Here is a 20,398-nt window from a genome sequence, read left to right as displayed (position 1 = left end):
TTTCTGAAAAATAAAATTAAAATAAAAGAATTATATCAAATAGTGCGGGATGATGGCGTTGGTACCAAACCGTTATACTGCAATAAATGGGAGTCTGAGTTGGGTACATTACCAAGCGACGTAACATGGCTGAATATCTTCAATGCAACACACAAGTCGGCAGTTGATGTGAGCACAATTGAATCAAATTTTAAATGCTTGGCCAGATGGTACATGACACCAGATAGGCTAAACAAGATGCAGGGAGAAGTCTCTGGTAATTGCTGGAGGGGATGTCCCGCCAGGGGATCGATGGCTCACCTCTGGTGGGAATGTCCAACTGTTAAAAAATTCTGGCAAGAAGTCCTTAAGATAATACAAGAGATAACGGGGTCAGTGATCAGAGAAGATCCTTGGGTTTGCTTGTTTCATGGGACGGAGGGTCGGACGAGCAAGTACAATGCTTCCCTGATGCCCATTCTCCTAAATACGGCCAAAAGTTCAATACCCAAAAAATGGCAAGAGATAGCAGGTCCAAGCATTCGAGAATGGTTAATTAGAGTCAACGAAATCTATATTCTTGAGGCTGGCGATGATGAAGATCTCTCGGTAGAGGCAGAGGAAGCCCGGGAGGGAACAAAATGGGCGGAATGGTTAGCCTATAAAAAAACATGGTTGTATGCGGAAAAGTTTATATGAGGTTGCAAATAATAGAGTAGATATCGCTGGGTAATTAGGGTGGGAGGGGAAATTGGGGGGGTGAATTCGGGTGGGAGGGGGGAGGAGGGACTAAGTTACTAAAAATTCTATTCGGGTTAAGGATAGTTGGAGTTTATATTTATAATATTGGAGTGTCATAATAAAGTTCTTTTTCTTTTTTTTATTTCAAAGGTAATAACAATACTATTTCTGCTACCATGATGTGAAGTTATAATGGGAAGAAATGACCTAATTATGGTGATTTAAACCCTCTCATTGTAAAAGCTGAAGTAGCAAAAAAAAAAAAAAAAAAAAAAAAAAAAAAAAAAGATAAAAAAAGATACATGCACATCTTTTTGCAGGTAAAAAAAAAAAGAGAATGTATTTTTTTTTTTTTTTTTTTTTAACTATGAGCCTGCAAAGCATTGCATACCCCAAGTTCTTTACCTTTCCTCTTGCTCAGCAGAAGCCGAAAACCGACCACACAGACCTGAGAGATTGACGATAAAAGCCTAAGAAAAGATTGGAGGAGGGGATGTGAGAGAAAGAAAGAGGCAATGATCCTATTCAGTTTTCTTTTAAAATAATCAAAATGCTGATTTATGGTACATACGCCAAGTAGGAACACTTGCTACCACTATACCTACCTACTTAGCAGGCAGGATCACACACTCCAAGCTGCAAGAGAAAAAAAACAGTCATCAGCTAAAGGTCATTTTAACAACTTTTCAAGTTTCAGGTAGAGAATAGGTTTTAATTGTATGCATAAAAACTAAACACCCTATGAGAACATTTGGTCAACTGTTTGCCTGATGTACAAAACGGCACTCGAGCACCCTCCCTATTTTAAATAGTATCTCAGTTTGCCTTTTATAAACCCCTAAACATTAACATTCAGACTGGGAAAAGAAAAAAAAAAAAAAAAAAAGTTAGATGACCAGGCTTCACTGCATTTGCACTGAATCTAGCACGAGAATCTAGCAAATTCAGGTTACTGATTGGAGGACAGAGCACAAAAATAATCCCAACAGTGAGCTGTTTCCACTCTCAAAAGCCTGACACTCTCCACTGCAGTTTAACAATTTTCCCACTGGGCACTTATACCCCCTTCCTAACCAGACCAAAATTTCAGTTTTCAGTGCCCTCACATTTTGAATGACAATTACTCAGTCATGCAACACTGTACCCATATTCATTTTTTGTCCTTTCCCCCCCCCCCCCCCCCCACACACACACACAAATAGAGCTCTTTTGGTGGTATTTAATCACCACTGTTTTTATTATTTTTTGCGCTATAAAATTTTGGCCAAAATGTATACTGCTACATATATCTTTGGTAAAAAAAAAATAACCAAAATCAGTGTATATTTATTATTTGTGACAGTTGGAGAGTCTACAAGCTATGGTGCCAATCACAAACTTGATCACACCTGATGTACTGACAGCCTCTCTCATTACTTGACACTAAGGCCTCAAGCACACAGGGCATTTTTACAGCTGCTATTAGCAGCGCCAGACTTTGTGCAGTTTACAAACACCTCTCCGTGTTATTCTGTGTGTCCATGCACACACAGGCCTTTAGGAGCTGTAAGTGGCATAGGCCTTTTAAAAAAAAAAAAAAAAAAAAAAAACCCCAGGGCCAGCACGTTCTGGAGGACCAGCATTAGAGCTGTAAAAACACCTGACGCTGGTAAAAGCTGCTTAACGCTGCGTTAAGCCTCGTCAAGCGTTTTTCTTTTCTGACATTTCAAAATCAATGTTTCCCTATGAGAGCCCATTGATTTGGATAGTAGTTGCACCACAAGTCGGATCATAAAGATCTGACTTGCGGTGCAGCTTGTGCGCTGAGGATCTTGAAGGGGAACCCTCACGCCCCAAAAAATTGGCATGGGGTTCCGCCCAAAATCCATACATACAGCATATGCATACTTACAGCTACAGCCCAAAACACGTTCTTCTACTCCGCCCGAGTATGGCGATACCATGTGTGAGACTTACACAACCTGGCCATATAGAGGCCCAACAAGCAGGGAGCACCATCAGGTGTTCCAGGGACATAAATTACACATTTAATTTCTTGACGAGCCTCTTACAGTTTTGAAGGCTCTAGAGCACCAGGACAACGGAAACACCCCAAAAATTACCCCATTTTGGAAAGTAAACACCCCAACGTATATTCTGTGAGGCATAATGAGTCTTTTTAACATGTGATTTTTTGCCACAAATCTTTGGAAAATGTGGAAAGAAAAACGAAAACTGCTTTATTTTTATTTTGTTTTAACCACAAGTTGTCCATGTAGAAGAGATTTCTAACAAATAGCATGTAGATAGTAAAAATTACACCCCAAAATATATTCTGCTACTCCTGAGTATGGCGATACTATGTTCAAGATTCTGGCCAAAATGAGAATCACGATTTTTTTTGCTTAGAATAAAGATCACGATTCTCGCAGCGTAAAATCTTTCATATTATACAAAAAAAAAAATTAAAAATTGGGCTAACTTTACTGTTTTGTTTTTTTTTTTTTTTTTATTCATTAAAGTGTATGTTTTTCCCAAAAAATTGCATTTGAAAGACTGCTGCGCAAATACAGTGTGAAAAAAAATATTGCAACAACTAGAGGTCAACCGATATGGGTTTTTCTCTGGCCGATGCTGACATTTAGAAATCGCGGCGGCCGATATATGATGTCGATTTTTTTTTTCCCTTCATCTCATAAAATCTAACAGTTGAAACCCTTTCACAATGGGGCGTTTTTCAGGCGCTTTTGGGCTAAAAATAGTGCCTGTAAAGTGCCTGCAAAACGGCTCCCCTGCAGTCTCCGTGTGAAAGCCCGAGTGCAGGATGTTAAAGTCCTACAAGCAGCATCGTTGGAGCGGTGTATACTGCTCCTCCACCATTCCTGCCCATTGAAATGAATGCACACTGCTGCCGAAGTGCCTGCAAAGCGATTCGGCAGCGGCGCTTCACTGGCGCATTCAACCCCTTCCTCGGGCGCTAGCTGAGTTATAAGCGCCCCGCAAGAAAGCCGAATAGCGCCGCTAAAACTAGCAGCGTTTTACCGTCAACGCCTGCCCGCTCCAGTGTGCAGGCAGCCTTAAGTAATAAGTGATACAGAAAATTTCTTACATTTAAAACAGGTAATCAAAACTTTTGGACGAAAAAAAAAAAAAAAAAAAATGGGCCAACTTTACTGATTAGTTTTTTTTTTTTTTTTTTTTTAATTCATTAGTGTATTTTTTCCACAAAAAATTGCGTTTGAAATACCGCTGCGCAAATACCGTGTTACATAATATTGCAGCAACCGCTATTTTATTCCCTAGGGTCTCTGCTAATAAAATATATATAATTTTTGGGGGTCCTAAGTGATTTTCTAGCAGAAAATACAGGATTTTTACTTGTAAGCAGATGATAGAAAGATTTAGTCTTTAAATGGTTAAACTGAGAACTCCTACACACTGAGTTCAGTTCATTGACAAGTGTAAACATTGTATCTTTTTAGTTTCTTTTATCAGACTTGGCAGGCTGCCCAGAGAGGATAGAAGTCTCTACAGAAGACTTCAGGCAACTTGCATGGACTTCTATTACAGAAGTCATTTGCAAGTCGTGCTGAAGTGATAATCGGCCTTTTTTAATCTGCACAATCGGCCGATGCCGATTAATTAGAAACCGCCAAATATCGGCCGGCCGTTATATCGGTCGAACTCTAGCAACAACCACCATTTTATTCTCTAGGGCAGCGATGGCAAACCTTGCCACTGCAGATCTTTTGGAACTACATTTCCCATGATGCTCTACTACACTGCAGAGTGCATGAGCATCATGGAAAATGTAGTTCCAAAACATCTGGAGTACAAAAGGTTCGCCATCACTGCTCTAGGGTCTCTACTAAAAAAAAAATAATAAAATATAAAAATATATATATATATGTTTGGGGGTTTAAGTAATTTTCTAGCAAAAAAAATTATTTTAACCTGAAACCAACAAATGTCAGAAAAGGTTTGTGTTTAAAGCAGGGGTCCACCTATCGTTTTTTTTTTTTTTTGAGTTCATTCACAAACTGTTCTTCTCAGCATTACATATTCACATATTGTGTGTAATATGTCCGCCTGTGTCAGATTTTGTCGGAAAGAATAACTTATATTATTCACTGCAGGGGGGTTTCCATCTTCATTGTGGGCATTTGAAGCCCACAGGCATTTCCTGGATGTGGTGAATGCTGTGCTCCCAGCATTCACCGCTCATTCCCGCACATGCTCAGTGGCATCCTGGGAAGCCTGAGACTAGCTCCCAGGAGTCTGGGAGAGGCTAGAAACATGCCTACTCCCACGGGAGGAGAACCAGGAAGTGCAAAGAAGAATAGAAAAATAAAAGGTAATTACGGCGATTTAAATTTTTTTAAACGGCATGTCAGCATCTAGGCAAGGAAGAGAATACATACAGATATTGTTCAAAATTTGGGTGGAACCCCGCTTTAAGTGGTTAAACTTTCCTCATTTACACACGGAAGTGTATTCCTTTGATGTAAAGGACAAATTGTTACAATGTTTATACTTCCTTATACTGCTAAAGAATGTTGCCATACTTGGCAGACTGCCTGTTTTTTTCCCTTCTTTTGACAGCTGTCAGCTTCAGCAGAGCAGAGAGAATTCTCTGCATAGAAAGAATCGGGAAATACTTTGTCAAGATCGCAAGGGGGAGAAAAAAAACAAACAAAAACGCGATAACGATTCTTAACGTTTAATCGTGCAGCTCTATACCACGTGTGAGACTTTTCCACAGCCCGGCCGCATACAGATTCCCTACAGGGAGCAGCACCATCAGCTGTTCTAGGGGCATACATTTCAAATCTAATTTCACTACCCTTTTGTGAGGCACTGATAAGCATGGATGTGGCATAGATGGGCACAAATGAGCATGAATGAGCCATCGTTAGGTAGGGTAGGCACGGATGAGCATGAAATTGGCATGGATGAGAGCATGAATGAGCCATGGAAAGGCAAAGATCCAGCACATTAGATCCATCCCCACAAGTGCTGCTGCACCGGCTCCCTCCTCTCCTTACAAACTGAACTGATTGTTGCAAGGCGCTGAACCAGACATGCGCCAGTTTGTGGTCATTGGCCCTTTACACCGTTCTGTGATGCGCTGGGTCCTGAAGAGCCGGCGGTCACAGACATTCCAGGGGGCATGAGGAAAGCGCGATTCTGGGAGGACGTCCCTGGACACCCTCCCAGAATTAGCCGACCGCGCTGTAGCGGTCATTCGGCTATGGCCCGGTCGGCAAGTGGTTAAGCACTACCACTTGGTCCACAGTCAGTACTTTGTATACAGTGCCTTGAAAAAGTATTTATACCCCCTTGAAATTTTCCACGTTTTGTCATGTTACAACCAAAAACAAACTGTACAGTATTTTTCGCTCCATAAAGACACTTTTCCCCCTCCAAAAAAATGGGGGGAAAATGTCTGTGCATCTTATGGAGCGAATATTGACAAGGACCGCTCCCCGCGTTACATACCGGCAGGAGGAGAGACATCCCTGGTCCCCCTCCGCGAGTGCCAGGCGATCTCCAGCCTGGGCCTGTCACTCAGCCACAGACGGAAAACAAAAGCAGCCCAAGCATCCAAATGGAGTATGGCCGCGGCCACCGCTCGGGCTGCTCTGTCTTCTGTAAAAGGCGCATCGGATGTAATGACTTTCTCGCATGGGAATGTCAGTCTGTGCGAGATGGCCAGGCTGCGTTTCATGGCACAGGTCAGGCTGCGTTTCATTGGCACTGGTTTTTAGTATACCATTTGGTTCAGAATATTTTTTTTTCTCGTTTTCCTCCTCCAAAACCTAGGTGCGTCTTATGGTCAGGAGCATCTTAAGGAGCGACAAAAAAGGGTATTTTATTGAGATTTAATGTGATAGACCAACACAAAGCAGCACATAAAATTGTGAAGTGGAAGAAATATAAATAGTTTTCAAAATTTTTTACAAATAAAATATGTGAAAAGTGTGGCATGCATTTTGTATTCAGACCCCCTGAGTCTTTGTAGAACCACCTTTCTCTGCAATTAAAACTACAAGTCTTTTTGGGGATGTCTCTACCAGCTTTGCACATCTAGGAGCGTGACATTTTTGCCCATTCTTTGTAAAATAGCTCAAGCTCTGTCAGATTGGTTGTGAACAGCAATTTTCAAGTCTTGCCATAGTTTCTCAATTGGATTTAGGTCTGGACTTTGACTGGGCCATTCTAACTCATGAATATGCTTTGATCTAAACCATTCTATTATAGCTCTGGATGTATGTTTAGGGTCATTGTCCTGCTGAAAGGTGAATCTCCGCCCCAGTCTCAAGTCTTTTGCAGACTCCAAGACTGCCCTGTATTCGATCTTCCCATCAACTCTGACCAGCTTCCCTGTCCCTGCTAAAGAAAAGCATTCCCACAACATGATGTTGCCACCATGTTTCACGGTGGGGATGGCGTGTTCAGGGTGATGTGCAGTGCTAGTTTTCCCGCCACACAGAGTTTTGCTTTTAGGTCAAAATGTTCCATTTTGGTCTCATCTGACCAGAGCACCTTCTTCCACATGTTTGCTGTGTCCCCCACATGGCTTCTCGAAATCAGTGTTAAATTTAGTCGACTAAAACATTGTAGTCGACTAAATGAATACTATTTTAGTCAACTAAAATACGACTAAAACTAAAAGCCATTTTAGTCAAAAGACTATGACTAAAACTAAAATTGCAATTACTGAAATGTACTGGAGATTTTAGTCAACTAAATACGACTAAAACAATTGCAGAAGACTAAAATTGGACTAAAACGCCATTTTTGTCCTAAGACTAAAATTAACACTGCTCGTAATATGCAAACAGGACTTCTGATGGCATTTTTTTCCAACGGCTTATTCCTTGCCACGCTTCCATAAAAGGCCAGATTTGTAGAATGCATGAATAATAATTGTCCGACAGATTCTCCCACCTGAGCTGTGGATCTCTGCAGCTCCTCCAGAGTTACCATGGGCCTCTTGGCTGCTTCTCTGATGAACACTCTCCTTGCCTGGCCTATCAGTTTAGGTGGATGGCCATGTCTTGGTAGGTTTGCATTTGTGCCATACTCTTTCCATTTTTGGATGATGGCTTTAAACAGTGCTCCGTGAGATGTTCAAAGCTTGGGAGAAGGATAGATAGAGATATCTCTAACATTTTTTTCTTTTCTTCGCAATTTGTGTGCTTGGAACATCCTGGCAGTAGCATGTACTCAACGTTAACAGCTATACCATTTAAAAAAAAAAACAAAACAAAAAAAAACAAAAAACAGCACTTTTCAGTAACAAAGTAGAAATCTTTAACAGTTAAGATAGTTCTAAAAACATCACCACCTGCTAGCCACATTCTCAAAAATGCTACCTGTCTGGCTGTGATGGGCTTGCATGCAGTAAATGAAATTCAGAAAAAGTAAACTATTTTTTGTGTGCTGCAGAGCAGCACTTCTGCTTTCATCGCCTAGACCAAAATTTTGCTGTTCCCAATCCACACATGTGCATTTGTGCTGAAGGGCACTGCCTGGCCTTAAGTACCTGTCGGAGACCTTTAGCACATTTGCGTATGCACAGGTGCACCTGCCCACAAACACAATATTATTAGGGAGGTGGAGGACTTTGTGTTTGGTCTGCGCACGGGTCAAAAAATGCACAGACTGAAGATAATTTCCTTTAATTTCTTAATCGCGCAATGTGGACACACTAGTGCATGCGCAGATCTGCCGCAAGTTATGAAGGACAGGCATAGCAATTTGGCAGACCATCAAATTTGGTGGCATCAAAAGGGGACTGAAGTTCCTTTTTAGGGTGACTATATACCACCAAAAACTCCTACTGGGACATACCCTACATTAGGCACATTAAGGCCTTGTACACACGATACGAAAATCAGAAGGGAAAATTTGTAAGACGAGCGGTCTGCGGATTTTCGGATCGTTAGTGCGGTGCTTTTGACAGCCGATTTGACTTTTTCGGCAGACAAAAGCTGGATGTGCAAGCTACAAAATTTGATGGATGTGAGCAGAACGTCTGATTTTCGGATGGTCACTACTGAAATCGTCACACAAAAGTCAAAAGCACAAACACGCATGCTCGGAATCAAGGAATGACTAGGAAGAGTTCGGTCTTGTAAACTACCGCTCGTAATCTAGAATTAACACTTGTGACGCGGCAATTGATGAAATGTCGAAATGCAGCGCACATTCTCACCTTCTTTAATGGGATAATAATGAAGCTGCTTTGTTGGCGATATTGATGTAGTGATGCAAAACGTATTTTAAAAAGGCATTTGTTTTGTACGATCTGAAAATCCCGAACCAACGCTCAAACTTCTACAAACACGAAATTAGCAGAAGCGGCCCAAAGGGTGGCGCTTGAGAAATGAACTTCCTCTTTATACTCTCATAGTACGTCACTACGTTCATATTTGTCAAACGACAATTTGCAGATAGTTAGTATGCTAGACAAAATCTTGCACACGTGCTTTTGACAAAAATCAGATGTTCAGTCATACAACAATCAAACCGTGTGTACGAGGCCTAAGAGTCCATTCACACTTGTGCAACTTCAAAATCGTGCAATTTCCATTGTGATTTTACAGTGCGTCTTGATGCAACTTTGACCAATGTGATTGTTTATGCTCCACAAAGTCACACACACACACGTTGCATGTATATCATATGCAGGTGTCGCACATTTTGTTCATGTAACTTTAGAGAGTTTACATTGAAGCCTATGGCCTTCGAGTCACATGAAAGTTGGACCAACTTTAAGTCACACAGATATGAACGATACACTCGTGCAACTTATGTTTTCCAATGAGTAAGTGGGGCCTAAGGCTGTGTTTGCTGCGTTTTTGGACACTCGTTTTTACACTGTCTATAGCTGGTTGCTAAGGAGGGGGCCAGGAAGCCGGCCACCACATCCTTAACAGCCAATGAGTCATCCCCGCTGAATGTAAATAAAAAAAAATAAATACATTTAAAAAAGAAGAAGGAGGGGACGAGCGAGCACCCCCAACCCCCTTCCTGAACAATACCAGGCCGCATGCCCTCAACAGGCGCTTTGTTGATGGGGACAAGGGCCTCTCCCCAAGGACTCTTGCCGAGTGGTTGTAGGGGCCTGCAGGCGGGGGGGGGCTTATAGGAATCTGGAAGCCCCCTTGATCCCAGCCTTCCCCCCCTTGTTAATGAGTATAGGGCGCATTGTACCCTTACCCATTAACCAAAAAAATAAATAAATAAAAAGTAGAGTAGTGTGCAAAAATACAGGACAGTTTTTGACAAGTCTTATTAAAAATATCCCATACTCCTTCACATGGGGGGGGGGGGGGGGGGGGTGTTAAAGGGGTCTTCCAGATTCCGATAAGCCCCCCCCCCGCAGACCCCAACAGCCACCAGGCAAGGGTTGTCGGGAAGAGGCCCTTGCCCCCATCACGATGAGGGCATGTGGCCTGGTATGGTCCGGGGGGGGGGGGGAGGGGGGGCTCCCCCCCCCCCCTTGCTGACCTGCTTTTTTTACTACACTCAGCAGGGAAGCCCGCTGACTCATCGGTTGTTGAGTGGGATGAGAAGCAGGCAGTCGCGTCCATAGCAACAGTTATATACAGTGAATGTACCAAAAAAAAAAAAATCGCTAATGCAAATCGCTGCAAAATCACAGTACTTGTGTTTTAGATGCGGGTTGATTGAAGTCTATTACATGCAAAACACTGCATTTTGCAGGAAAAAAGTCCCCGACCCTTTCCAAAAAAGCAGAGGCACAAAAATGCATTGATGTGAACATGTTCCATAGGAATCCATGTAAAAAAAAAAAATCCCTGCATTTCTACAAAATGCATCAAAAAACGCATTAGTGTGAATGGAGCCCAACCAATAGGGAGATCATAAATACAGATGGTAGAGACCAGCATCCTGTACTTTAAGGAACGGATTTTGCTGGTTAGTCACAAAATGCTATTTTCTTAAGCGGCCGTGCATGGATTGAAATCTGTCCGGTTCAGCAGGGACCAGCAGAGATTCGATCCGCATTGCTGGGCTCAAAGTGTAGACCCTATGCTTTTGTTTTGTTTCTTTAAATAGGGAGGTTGCCTCTGAATATCCATATCCTCATCAAGGAAAAAAGGTTCTGGCATTATTATGCTATTATTATTATAATACAAGATTTATATAGCAGTTTGTGCAGCTATTTACAATATAAAGGGATACAGTACAGTTACAACACAATAAAATACAAGAGGGTTAATAGGACCCTGCTCAGAGGATCTTACAATCTAACAGGGTGGGTCAAGTGGTACAAAAAAAAGGTAATAAACTGAGGGAGGAGCTGATGGAATTAAAAGTTCAGTTGTTAGAACCATCCAGAAGAGCAAACAAATGAAGCCCTTCACACTCTTGAGCCACCAAATAAAATATAAAGACACTATGGAGGCTCTTCATGTGCTGCCATCCTTGGAGGGATCCCACAGCATGCAAGGTTCACATGCTCTCGCTCTTTCGAGTCTCCCAGGGCACCCGTTTTGAAATCGTATCCTGTAACCCAGGCTTCTTTAGCATCTTTGCATTTATTTTCATTGTTCATGTTAAATGCTCTTGTAATTTTTTTTTTTTTTTTTTTTTTTACCTATAAGCTCACACATACTCCTTCACCCCTTCCTCTAATACCGTCCCCTCCTCACTTTTTTTGCCCCCCATTTGCCCTTCCCATCCTACTCTCTATTCCTCCCTTTAAGTCTGCTCTGGAGAAGCATCAGGGGGTGCCCTTTGCATTTCACAGTAATCTTCTAATTTTCTTGCACTAAACAGCTGACCCCACTGGGGAGGTACCTCGTACTCCAGAGCACTTTAAATGGCTGTGACGTGACACTGGTCACTTATTAAGCACCCAATCGCTTTAAAAAAAAAGTTATTTTCTACAGGTGGTCCCCCAACATAGCAAAGGCACGCTACTTCTCATTGGGGTCACCAAAGTCATCCTGGATTCACTGATAGATAGGGGGCCGGGGCTATGCACCAGGCCTTATTGTCACATGACTCTGCCCTGGAAGCTCAGGTATGCCCCCTCTTTCAGCCCCGTGGCTTAATGAATTTCCACCCCAGAGACCGATACTTCACTTTTTACTCCAACCCCCCACCACAGCTTTTGCAAAATTGAAAACAAATTTCTGCCTCTACACTCTCTATGCTTGATAGACAAAATATCCATCCCAGCCTTCCCTTGGTCTGACCCCATCATCTATTTCATTACTCTTTCTGGTCTGACTCAACCTTGCTTTCAATGGAGATGTAACGAGTCCCTGGTCACCAACTAAGGAAACTTGACATTCATTACTGCATTTAATCCTTTTTCACAGACATCGGCTCTGTAACTTCCGTGGCCATCTATAGTATATCCTTGCTCCCATTACTTCCAAACTTTTAGAACGCTTAGGTTGGCCATATGTTGTTCAATGTTACATAGTAGGTGAGGTCGAAAAAAGACACAAGTCCAACCTATGTCACATACAGTGTATATCCCTATATGTTGCGGTCGTTCCTTAAGATTTACCAAAATCAAATTGTATAATGTATGGCCAGCCATAGATGGTTCGAATCTTGGCCGGTTCAACTTGGGTACAACCAGTCTGCCGGATTTAGTTGAAATTATCGCTTAGGGCTGCTATAGCCGCTAGTGATAATCGTTGTCATTTCCCGGCAAGGAGGATTGTTTCCCCCTGCCCACCCCCTCCTCCCTGCTGAGCGCAAACAATTGCTTGGCAGGAGGGATTCTCCTGTCAGCACGGTCTGTGTTGATGGGGGGGACATGGTTGCAGGAAAGAAATTCACACAGTCTATGACCTGCCTTAGTCTACAACAGGGATATGCAATTAGCGTACCTCCAGTTGTTGCTAAACTACAAGTCCCATCATGCCTCTGCCTCTGGGTGTCATGCTTGTGGCTCTCAGTCTTGCTATGCCTCATGGGAATTATAGTTCTGCAACAGCTAGAGGTCCGCTAATTGCATATCCCTGGTCTACAACCATCTGCGAGTTGTTTTTTTAACCACTTGCCGACGGCCGCACACACATATACGTCAGCAGAATGGCACAGGCAAGCAAATCGGCGTAAAGGACACCTTTTGCATCAAGCATCGATCCACGTCTTTTCTTTATCCATTTATGGTGGAAGTTTGGGAGTCCACCCTGACGGTGCCTTGATCGAACAAGGATTAAGAAAAGAGGGTAACCCACCTGAAGTTCATTTATTACACTCCCAGTGAGTAAGTTACCTTCATTCAAGATGGATACGAATGGATCTACATTTTCGTACACCCAGGAAGAGACCACACATGTCTCAGATTTCAGGATCCAGAAACTTCCTAACGGGAAACACCCCGGTTTACAATTCTTGTACATGGGAGAAACTAAGAAGGAAACATACATCCTTGGAATTACACAGACTAACTCTAGCTGAATACCATTGGGTACAACGGATTCCTAGAGGTTTAAGGGTGAGATTGGCCCCGACCTTATTCAGTGATAACGAAGAATTTAAGAGCACATTCATGCAGATTCTGAACAAATGTTCATTTGATTTAATGACTCTGACCATTTCATTTATACATAAAGAATTGGCTTCACTATCGGAACAACTTACCAAGATTGAATTGGATTTACGCACGGCAATGACCTTGGAGGAATTCAATAAATGTAAAGAGTTGGCTGATGAAAATATTAACAAATATCGTTTTGAATTGGAGACCAGAAAACGCTATAAATTTGATCGGGACATCGAGGATTATGAGAGGAATCAGGTATACCGATGGCCGCGTCCCTACAATCGACGAGGTCGTAATGAATATGGAAGTCATAGGAGGGAAATGTCCGACAATTCTTCAGCCAACACAGACACAGACTCCTCATCTAATTTTTTACAAGCAGATCGGAGAGAGCTGTCCACCACTCGGATGCAAACCAGGTCCCGTTACAACAGAGAGGGGAGTCAAGACAGATATCGCAACACACGAGGCAACCGTGGCCGATCAAGGGAGACCTAGTACACAATATCTCCAGGCGGGTCTTGTCATCGGAGGAGGTAGGACTTTTTAACCGTGGTTTATCATATTGTCCCAAAAGTCATCTAGATCCATTTCAGTTAGACCAGGATCTATATCGCCTATTCCGTAATATTAGATGGAAGGTTCATTTTCTTCATAAACCATTTGTTCAGAACTAAATGTTTGAAGGGAGGTTGAATAATAAAAATTTGGGATTGATAATGAAATCTAAATCTGTTCCCCCCTCTACTTATGTACCGGTTGAGATGTTTGTATAAGAGGTTGCCCAAGATGTGAAACGTCTAATACAACAAGTGGACTTTAAAGATCATGTACCCAATAATCTGTCCCCCCCATGAAAGAATAGCTTTGCGGGAACTAACTAAACGAAGTGACATTATCTGTAAACCTGCTGACAAAGGGGGTTCGGTGGTTATTATGGACCCCCAGGCGTATGAAAATGAGATTAAGCGCCAACTGGATGATGACACGGTGTATAAACCTCTACAGTCAGACCCTACATGGAGTATTAGAAATACTCCAGAGAGTATTGTAAAACCAGCATTTAAGGAAGGGTTAATTTCACATGACTTATATGATTTTTTTGTTACCAACGCACACCCTTATCCCAGTCTTATATATACTCCCTAAAATCCACAAGGATAAACATTCTCCACCAGGACGCCCGATTGTATCGGGGAAAGACTCGATTTTTGTACCTACGGCCAAGTTATTGGACAGAGTGCTATCACCTTTGGTGAGAAATACCCCTTCCCATATTAAGGACTCTGGTGACTTTTTGTCTAAAATTAGGGACTTACCACAAATCTATGACGAATTCATCCTTGTCACTTGGGATGTAACAAGCCTATATACATCAATTCCACATAGAGCCGGCATTGAAGCAGCGATGAGCCTAATCAAGGACTGTCATGAGTACTTGGAAGCTCAGATCTCCTTTTTTGAAAAAATTATTTAATTTGATTTTACATAACTATTTTCTTTTCAGGGATCAGTACTATGTGCAATTGACGGGGGTTGCTATGGGCTCCAATGTTGCCCCCGCCAAATGCATGTTCATTTATGCACGATTTCGAACAGAAACACATTTTTGTCAATGAATGTTTTCGGAAACATTGCGCCACCTGGTGGCGCTATATAGATGACATTTTTGCTATATGGCGGGGCAACATTGAATCACTCAAAGCCTTTGACGAGATTATCAATAGCATTTCACTGAACATCCAGTTTAAAATACACATTGGTGGGGACTCTGTTCCCTTTTTGGATATACGGGCATATACTAAACAAAGACGATTGAAACTGATATATACACCAAGCCCACAGATAGGAACCAGTTGTTAAGGTATGACAGTTTCCATCCCCCCATGTTTTTGGTTCGATCATTAGAAGCCAACTTCTCAGAGTGATGCGGATTGTGAGTGAAACTGCAATAAGGGATCAAAGATTGGATGAAATGTGCTGTAAATTTAAGGAGCGGGGCTATCCGGAAGGTTTGATTAGACAGGAACTAAATAAAATTCTGAAGCCCATTGGTAGTTATAAGAAAAAATATCAATCTGACAGACCTAGGATTCCATTTGTTTTTCAATTTAACAGTTACAGTGATAAGATCTTTAATGTACTAAGGAAACATTGGACAATATTAAAACGATCATATTCACAGATAGAAGAGTTTCAACAAACTCCTATGAAAGCATACCGGCGCAATAAAACTTGGCGCGATTTTTTGGTGCGATCTGAATTCAAACCTAGTATTCAGGAGGAGAAAAGAACGACTTTTCTCGGTAACAAAAGGAAGGGTTGTTACCCTTGTCTTAATTGTATCCAATGTAGCCTAATGCTTAAGGGTAATCATTTTTTCCACCCTAGAACGAACAATAAGATAACAATAAATGGCTTCTACACATGTCAGTCATCATATGTGATCTACATCCTTATGTGCCCATGCAATCTCCTGTATGTAGGTGAGATGACCCAGAAAATCAAAGATCGCATTGCACAGCATCGCAGTACAATCCGGCATCCTCAGTCTGGTCTCCCTGTGTCGCGTCACTTTTCTGAGATGGGACATAGAGATACCGACCTACGATTTATGGTACTAGAAGAAATTCCTTGCCATAAAAGAGGGGGGGGGGGGGGTAGGATTTTGAAAGTGAAAAAACGTGAGGTTTGGTGGATTAACAAATTACAATCCTTGTATCCTGATGGTATGAACAAGGATTATGATTTATACTTGTTTGTATAGGAATTGGATACTGGGTATATAATGATTATAATCATGGTTTGCATACATTGTATTCTTTTTAGGTCGATTGGAATGAACTCCCATTGGGAATATTAAATAGCAGAATATCAGCTGGAACTTTGATGAGATCTGAGACACGATCAAGAATGTCATTATATTTATTGAATTAGATTTATTTTTAAGTATATGAGAGAGTTTATTTACTCCATAATAACATGATGAGGGAAGACGATATACAATAGGATGAGTAATGGATGTAAATAATTTTTGTATTAGGGAATATAAGATAATTCACCTTATTGGGTTTATAGAATAGGGGTTAATTATCTGAATGTGTACAAGTAGCTTGTTTTTAGTAATTAGTTAAATTAACACATGTGTGAGCTAGGTTGGGTGCTGATAAGAGAATGTGATGTGGTTTGGCTTTTCACACACAGCCAGAAAAGCCTGACGAAGAGCGACTCACGCTCGGAACTGTACAGTGGCTTGCATTTAAGATTATGTAATTGAAAAATTTCCAGTAAAGGTCACTTTTTGCATCAAGCATCGATCCACGTCTTTTCTTTATCCATTTATGGTGGAAGTTTGGGAGTCCACCCTGACGGTGCCTTGATCGAACAAGGATTAAGAAAAGAGGGTAACGAGATAGAGATAGAGATAGAGCCCTTGCACACTGGGGCGGTTTGCAGGCGCTATTGCGCTAATAATAGCGCCTGCAAACCGCCCCGAAAGTGCCGCTGCTGTCATCCCAGTGTGCAAGCCCCGAGGGCTTGCACACTGGAGCGATGCGCTGGCAGGACGGTAAAAAAAGTCCTGCCAGAAGCATCTTCGGAGCGGTGAAGGAGCGGTGTGTATACCGCTCCTGCCCATTGAAATCAATGGGACGGCGCGGCTATACCGCCGGCAATGTGCCTCTGCAGAGGCGCTTTGCGGTGGTATTTAACCCTTTCTCGGCCGCTAGCGGGGGGTAAAACCGCCCCGCTAGCGGCCGCATACCGACGGTAAAACGCCGCTAATAATAGCGGCGTTTTACCGCCGACGCCGCCCCCCGCCCCAGTGTGCAAGGGCTGAGAGATAGAGATAGAGACAGAGACAGAGACAGAGTTTTATAAATCTATCCCCTATTTTGTAGGCGCTATAACTTTTGCGCAAACCAATCAATATACACTTATTGCGATTTTTTTTTTAGCAAAAATATATGTGGAAGAATACATATCGACCTAAACTGTGGAAGAAATTTGTATTTATATATTTTTGGGGACATTTATTATAGCAAAAAAATTTTTTTTTCTTTTAAAAATTGTCGCTATTTTTTAGTTTATAGCGCAAAAAATAAAAACCGCAGTGGTAATCAAATACCACCAAAAGAAAGCTCTATTTGTGGGAAAAAAGGACATCAATTTTGTTTGGGTACAACGTCACACGACCGCGCAATTGTCAGCTAAAGCGACAGTACAGAATCGCAAAAAATGTTCTGGTCAGGAAGGGGGTAAATCCTTCCGGGGCTGAAGTGGTTAACCGCACCAAAAATGCAGCAAGCAGGATTTTACAAAATGCAGTGGACCCGCACCTGATCAGTGTGAAGATTTCCATTTCCATAGTGATGCGTTTTTCTTCCGCCTTTAAAGCAAAAGCGGAAACAAAATAGTGTGACAGCAGCCTCTCTCTCGCCTTGAGTATTGCAATTCCCTTCTGAGGCCTACCTCTACACAGGTCCCCCCCCCTTCATTCTATCATGAATGCTGCTTCCAGACTCCTGTACCCTACCAACTGCTCATTGTCTGCCACCCCTCTCTGCCAATACCTCCACTTTCAGGCTCCATTCACACTAGCGCGTTTTTTGATGCATTTTGCAATTTGCAGAAATGCACGGGAATTTTTTAACATGGGTTCCTATGGAACATGTTCACATCAATGCCTTTTTGTTTCTCTGCATTTTTGGAAAGGGTCAGGGACTTTTTTTCATGCAAAATGCAGCGTTTTGCATGTGATAAAATTCAATGGACAAGCATCAAAAACGCAAGTGCACCGTTTTTGCAGCGTTTTTTGCAGCATTTTTGCAGCGTTTTTGCCGTTTTTTTTTTTTTTTTTATTTTTTTTTTTTGACTGTAAAAAAAACAAAAAAAAAAAAAAAAAAAAAACGCAAAACGCGGCAAAAACGCGGCAAAAACGCTGCTCAAAAACGTGGCAAGCATGAAAAAAAAAAACCTCCAAAAACGCTCAAAAGCAACATGCATAGGTGTGAATCGAGCCTCAAAGTGAATTAAATTGAAAATACTAACATAGAAAGCCATTCACAACTCTTTTCTAAGCTACATCACCAATCTTGACTCAAAATATCACCCACTCCTCTCAAGACCACCTGCTCTCTAGGTATTCTCCAGAGTCTCTCCCATCCTCGGGAACAGTCTGTCTGGCTATCTCCTATTCTGGCCACCTATAAGCGGGCCCTGAAAACTCACCTCTTCAAGGTAGCCAATCCTGCCTCCACCTAACAACTGAACTTTTCTGGGAAAAATATTTTTATTGAAAAAACTACAGTGTGAGTCACCCACGCAGGGGGCCTTGTACACTCTCACGTTATTGAAAATAGTTTGCACCTTCAAAACAGCAATTATTGAAAAAGTTGGATGCATGCATGACAGTTTAACCACTTGCCCACTGGGCACTTAATCCCCCTTCCTAACCAGGCCAATTTTAAGGCTTTCAGTACTCTCACATATTGAATGACAATTACTCAATCATGCAACACTGTACCCATATGAAATTTTTGTCTTTTTTTCACACAAATAGAGCTTTCTTTAGGTGGTATTTAATCACCACTGGGTTTTTTATTTTTTGCTCTATAAATGAAAAAAAAATGCTGAACATTTTGTAAAAATTATTTTTTTCTTCATTTCGATTATTACCTTTTGCAAATTAGTCGTTTCTCTTTATAAAAAGGTTGACCAAAAATGATACTGCTACATATCTTTGGTAAAAATAACCCAAATAAGTATATATTATTTGGTCTTTGTGAAAGTTAGAGAGTCTACAAGCTATGGTGGCAATCACTGAAAACAGGCCATCAGTACATCAGTTGTGATCAAGCTCTTTTCTTGAGACACCAACAAGCCAGGAAAGTACAAACACCCCCCAAATGACCCCCTTTTTGGAAGGTAGACATTCCAAGGTACTTAGTGGGTTTTTTGACGTTGTAATTTTTTCCTACAATTCTTTGCAAAATGATTTTTTTTATTTTGTTTTTTTCACAAATAAATGTCATATTACCAAGTTATCTCACACACTGTATAGGCATACTTGCCACTACACCCCAAAACACATTCTGCTACTCCTGAGTATGGCGATACCACGAGTGAGTCTTTTACACAGCCTGGCAACTTAGACAGGCTCAACATGCAAGTAGCACCTCCAGGCGTTCTAGGAGCATAAATTACACATAAAATTTCCTGACAACCTATCACACTTTTGATGGCCCTGGAACACCAGGACAATGAAAACGCCCACAAAACGAACCCATTATGGAAAGCAAACGCCTCAACCTATATTCTAGGCATTATGAAACTTTGGAACATGTCATTTTTATCAACAAGTTTTTGGAAAATGTGAAAAGAAAATGAAATTGCGTTTTTGTTTTTTTTTTTTTTTGTTTTTTTACACAAAGTTGTCCATTTGCTAGATATTTCTAATACATAGCAAGCACATAGCAAAAATTACACCCCAAAATGCATTCTGCTACTCTTCTTGAGTATGCCAATACCACATGTGTGAATTTTTACACAGCCTGGCCACATACAGAGGCTCAACATTCAGGGGGCATAGTCAGGTGCTCTAGGGACATAAAATTACAAATCAAATTGACTGACTACCATTTACACATTTGTGAGGCACTGGTTTGGCATGAATGACCACGGATGAGGCACACATGGGCTACAATGAGGCACACATGGGCTATACAACACTAGGGGGCTCAAGGGGGATGGGCAGGATCTATGTGAGAGTCATAGCAAGGGTGGAGCTGACACACAGGAAATTCGAGGAGCACCCAAAGTAGAATGTCATGTGTTGCATGGATCATGGTAAGCTGGGAAATTTGAGCCACCAAGTAGTACCTCGCCACATTGGGTACTCCCAAGCCTCCCCATAGCCTATGTGTTGGGAGTTCCCAATTGAACAAGCTATTTTGGGTCATTTACAGGCCCAAGTGAATGATAAAATAATGTTTCACAACTCCAGTCCTCATAACCGTTTCATCTGAGGGAAATCATGAAAAAGAAAAAAAAAAAAAAAAACCTGACAGGTGGAACTTGACTGGAGTGGAGAAACATTGCTGTAGAAGGTGCGGGAAGTAGGCAGGAAATGCGGACGGGCAGGGTGCGGAAGTA

At 41.7% G+C, this 20,398-nt stretch overlaps 1 protein-coding gene across 1 annotated transcript in view; it reads right to left on the bottom strand.

Moving 5' to 3' along the window:
- CNOT3 (CCR4-NOT transcription complex subunit 3) overlaps positions 1-20,398 on the bottom strand; it is a gene marked incomplete in the record, with an annotated part of 468,179 nt that overhangs the window by 429,846 nt on the left and 17,935 nt on the right. The window contains 2 exon segments of the mRNA XM_073602305.1: positions 1,126-1,190; positions 1,326-1,356.

This window comes from Aquarana catesbeiana, linkage group LG10 (assembly GCF_042186555.1).
Source record: "Aquarana catesbeiana isolate 2022-GZ linkage group LG10, ASM4218655v1, whole genome shotgun sequence".
Classification (NCBI taxonomy): Eukaryota; Metazoa; Chordata; class Amphibia; order Anura; family Ranidae; genus Aquarana; species Aquarana catesbeiana.
This window is presented reverse-complemented; position numbering and strand designations above follow the sequence as displayed.